Source organism: Elephantulus edwardii, unplaced genomic scaffold (genome assembly GCF_000299155.1).
Source record: "Elephantulus edwardii isolate Elephantulus edwardi_28Jun2011 unplaced genomic scaffold, EleEdw1.0 scaffold00095, whole genome shotgun sequence".
Taxonomy (NCBI): domain Eukaryota; kingdom Metazoa; phylum Chordata; class Mammalia; order Macroscelidea; family Macroscelididae; genus Elephantulus; species Elephantulus edwardii.
This window is the reverse complement of record NW_006399845.1, coordinates 12,378,445-12,383,185: the sequence shown is the minus strand read 5'-3', so window position 1 is coordinate 12,383,185 and position 4,741 is coordinate 12,378,445.

Genomic DNA, 4,741 nt, shown 5'->3' with positions numbered 1-4,741 from the left:
GTGTGCCCAAAATACTAGGGGGTTGGTGGGGTTTTTTTTGTTGTTTTATTGATAGATATGTTGACTAGTATTCACCAACAGCACAATTCCAAGGCATCAATTCTTGTCTTTTTTTTTCATCGTGCAACTTTCATATGCATATGGAGCAATTAAGACTTAGCTTTTCTCCAAAGCAGGCCTTAGTCTTAAAATTCTTGCTCTTGTTTTGTAAAGAGGTCTTTGGCATCAATAGAAATTCTAGAGTTCCCATAATTTGAAACAATTTATTACCTACAAGGATGTTCAAGGCTGCCTCTACTTGTTGAAACAATTATTCCATCAATCCTGGGATCTTAGTTTTTAATACCTGCAATGCAGCTTGACCTTTTCATACTATTGAGTTTTCTGTTGGGATTTTTTTTTTCCTTTTGCATAGTTAATGTTCTAGTCAAGGAATATTTCTAAGACATCACAGTAAAGAAACTTATCAGCTTAGTGGGTAAGAAGTTGGAAGCTGTCAGCTCTAAGGGAGAGAGGGAATCACTTCTATGTGATTTGTAGTCTCTAAAACCCACTGGAGAGTCAGCTAAGAGTCAGTTCTTACCAGACAGTAATGAGAAAAGTTAACATGTAACATTTTCCAAATTAGTCATCAGTTTTGTCTTCCTAGACACTGGCTGCCATTTACTTTTGTTGTATTATCTCAGAAACTATGGTTTCCTAAGGGTAGTAAAGTCCGGTCCCGTCCCCCCCCCCAATGCTTTTTCTAGTGGCTAAGTTACCTGGTCATGCTAACTACTAAACAGCCTGGAAGTGAGTGGCGGGAAAATCACTCACAGCAAGCATCCCCACCTTTGATCTCTCTAAGGCTGAATATTTTGACTCTTCATGGAGTGACAAGTAGCTTGGTTCTTGATCCTATTACTTCCTTGAATGGTAAATTTTTTGGTCCAGTGACTGGTCCTGCCATCTTTTGATGTTTCCTGGATCATCGCTGTTTGATCATTGAATCTTTAAGTATTGCAATTGGTGACTTGCGTTTTGGTGGAGGTTAGTTCCTTCAGCCCGAGAAATGGCAAATAATGTTCTTTCCTTTTGGTTGTCTAATTCCAGTTCTTTGCACATTTCATGATACTATTTTGCTTTGTCTTTAGAGCTGCTCTTGAAACCTCTCATTTCTTTTTGCTTTAGCTTTCTTGTGCTCTCAAGCATATTTCACATCTCTTATTATTTTCTACTAATTTACAAAATTAGAATACATTGTTTTTAAGAATAAATTCTTTTAAATTTTCCTCACTCCGCCCCATCAAATTTTATAACTCCATGATTAATTCCCCCCTTCCCCGGCACATCCTCATCCTCATCCTCCTGCTTCCACCCTCTCCCACCCCTCTTGGATCCTTATACTCATTCTACAATAATGGTTTTATATATTTATCCTTTTGGGATTCCGTTCACTCAACATAATGCTCTCCAGTCCCTCCCAAATTAGGTGGTAATTTGTAAACTCATTGCTCCTGTGTGCTGCATGGTATTCCACTGTGTGAATGTATCAATTTCTCAATCTATTTATTTGTGGTTGGATATTTGGGTTGTTTCCATGTTCTTGCGATGGTAAATAAAGCTGTTAAGAACATTGATGTACAAATCTCAGTTTTTCACATCTCTGACATCCATTATCTTTTCTGTCTTCTCAATCACCTTTTGCTTTCTTTGTATATCGTGTCCTCTGGCAATTCATCTGGTCTCCAGTCATTAGAGTTCAGAGCGTCAAATCTATATTTGAAGTGTTTTACATTCAGGTGGGATAAATTCAACTTTATTTCCTATTCCACCAGTTGAAGACTATATATGTTTATGGTATTTTTGGTTTATGATAGTTGTTTATGGGTGGGATTTTTTTTTCTTTACAAGTACGTACAATTTCTTAAATTGTTGGTTGTACAAATTGTATTATGTGGTCTGTGGCCTCATTTCTGTCACCAAAACTATGTTTTCTTACTGCTGCTGATCCTCCTTTGTTTCAAGTATTTCTGTTCAAATTATCAGTTATCTTGAGTATGTGTTCAATCAGTTTTAAATATAACAAGTACATAGTTTTAAATACTCTTACAAGCAAGTGTATATTCAAAAGATAAATCTTGGTGACCATTTCTCAGTCCTTTATATTACTGCTTTGTGTGTGAGTGTACCGTCAAATCAGATCTGACTGGTACAGGAGGAGATTGTCCCTCCTTCCCCGGCACAGCGTCTGGTGGATTCGAACTGTGCGCGTCTGGGATTGTAGTTGCAGCTCCTTAACACTAGGCCACCAGAGCTCCCCTTATATTACTGCTTTTTAAAATGCAAGAAGTTACTAGTTGTATGTACTCTTGAAATAAACTGTTTTCCAACATCCAGTTTTCTTAAACTCTACTGTACATTTCCATTTATATGTGTGATGGAGTATGTCAATCAGTGTTAGCACAGAAATGTTTGGCATACTGAAATCATGGACGCTAAGGCCTCATCCTATCTGGTGTCTGGACAGAGGACTTGCTCCCTTAACTACAAAGAAGTTTCCCTAAACTGAAAAGCATGTATTGTTTTGCATCTATGTGTAAAAGTTTACCTGTGTATGTGTGTGCAGCTGGACCTTTTTAGATTCTTGTAGATGATCAGCTTCTCTCTTGAGGGTTTGGGGCTTTTTTGGTTTTGTTGTGTTGGTTTTTGGTTTTTGTTTTTTTTTTTAAACAACTCATTTGTTTTAATGCATCACATCACAGGAATAATGTCCTAGCATTAACTATAACGTTCAGTTTCAAATTTTCTTCCCACACCGTGCCTTGAATCTTCTACTTTGTCAGTTGCCCAAGAACTTTTAAAAGTTTTATTTTCTTGCTTTAATTGTTCGTTTTCATCTTCTATGTTATCTAGGTCTCTAACAAGTTTATTGAGTTTCCCGATCATTTCTTCTTTATCTTGCATCAATCTCACAAGTCTTATATTTTCTTGCCTTTCTCTTACTACTTTTTAAGATACTCAGTTTTCTTTTCCAAGTACTGGAAGCACTGGTATCTCTGTTGTATCTATTGAACCCCCTTCTTTCTGGTCGGAGGTACCTACTTGAGTAATGTTTTTCAGAGACAGTGGTTGTACTGAGGGTTTGTTATTGTTGTGTCGACATTTCGAGAAGCGATTTCGTGCACATCACTGCTAATGTGTCATTCATTTGGGGGACATGGGTCTGGGTGTGCAGGCGTACTATGTCGTCTCTTTGTTGTCAGCATCTGCAGCAGCTACTCGGATACGTAACAGTTCGGATCTGTGAATCTGTCAGTCTGTTTCTCCTCCATTCAGAGTGTCCCAGCAGCTTCAAGTATGGGCAGGTGTAGGAACACTGGCCCCGCTCCTTTGCTGCCCTTCAGAATATCATTGGCTTTTCATAACATTCTTCAGGAAAGGACGTTGCGCGTGCGCAGGCTGGAGGACGCAGAAACCTCCCGGTCCGCGCGTTCTCTCGCGCGCTCTCTAGTGGGCTTGGATCGCAAAGCTGACAGAACGATTGGGCGGGGCCAGCAGCAGCGGAAGTTAAGTCACTTCCGGGCTCGGGTGTTTGTTTGGACTGGCGAAGGGAGGTGGCGGGCGAAGCGCACGTCGAGCGGGGGAGCGGCGCTGCCTGTGGAGATCCGCGGAGGCCGACAGGATTCGTTGGCTGCCGTCCCCGCTGCCGTGCACTGGGTGAGGGGGTCCTTTCGGGCGTAGCAACAAGAAAGGTGCGGTGACCCTGGTGGTAGAAGTACTGCACGGTGGCAACGCTTGAGGGGCCTTGAGGGTCCTTGTGGGTTTTTTGCCACCTTGTCCCCGAATAGTCTCTCTTCTTTCTTTCCCTCTTCTGAGGAATGTTAGGGACTAACATTTCTCTGAGAAATGGCCGTTGCTTTTTTCCTTCATTGTCATTATTATTTGATTCTGGCAGCTTTCTATCCGGGTTCTTAGTGACGCGCAGGGGTTGCTGGGATAGCACTTTCTCGCGTCTCTTCACCCATTCCCAAACCTTTCTTCCATCTCCATCCTTACCTCCACCCCTGTACCTTTCTCCTGCCCCCCACCGCCGCCTCGGCAACAAAGCTCATTGTTTCTACCCACTTTACGCCTGCGCGTCGCCACGCGCAACCCCTACTCGCTGCGCGTGCGCGCTCTTGCCTGAGGCTGTAGAGGGGGAGTGAGAGGCAGAAGGGATTGGACAGGCTGGCGGACTGGCTAGTGTCCTGAAGGCGCACATTGCGATCATCGTTTCACTTAAATCTTTAAGAGCTTATTTCTTACGTTTCTTCATCATCTTTACTTTTTACTTTTAGTTGTATCGCACGTTCCACATAGCCATAATCTTTTTCAGGGGTACTGGGAATCACCTTACTCCTAGTGTACTTTGTGCTAAATAAACTTTGTTGCCTTTCAGGTCTCTTGCGACTCGTAGGGACCCTATGCACAACAGCTCTAAACCCTGTTGTATGTATCTTGAGCCAGTTTCATATCCCTGTTACAGTAGTCATTGAAGCAGTCCAGGGTTTTCTTCTCCTGCGCTGTCCCAAGACTGGTCCATCCTACAACAGGCCCAAAGTATGTTAGAGCGTCAAAATCCTTGCTTCCTGGGAGCTCTGGTGGCCTAGTGGTAAGGAGCTGCAACTACAATCCCAGAGGTGCACGGTTCGAATCCACCAGATGCTCTGCCGGGGAAGGAGGGACAATCTCCTCCTGTACCATTCAGATCTGATTTGAC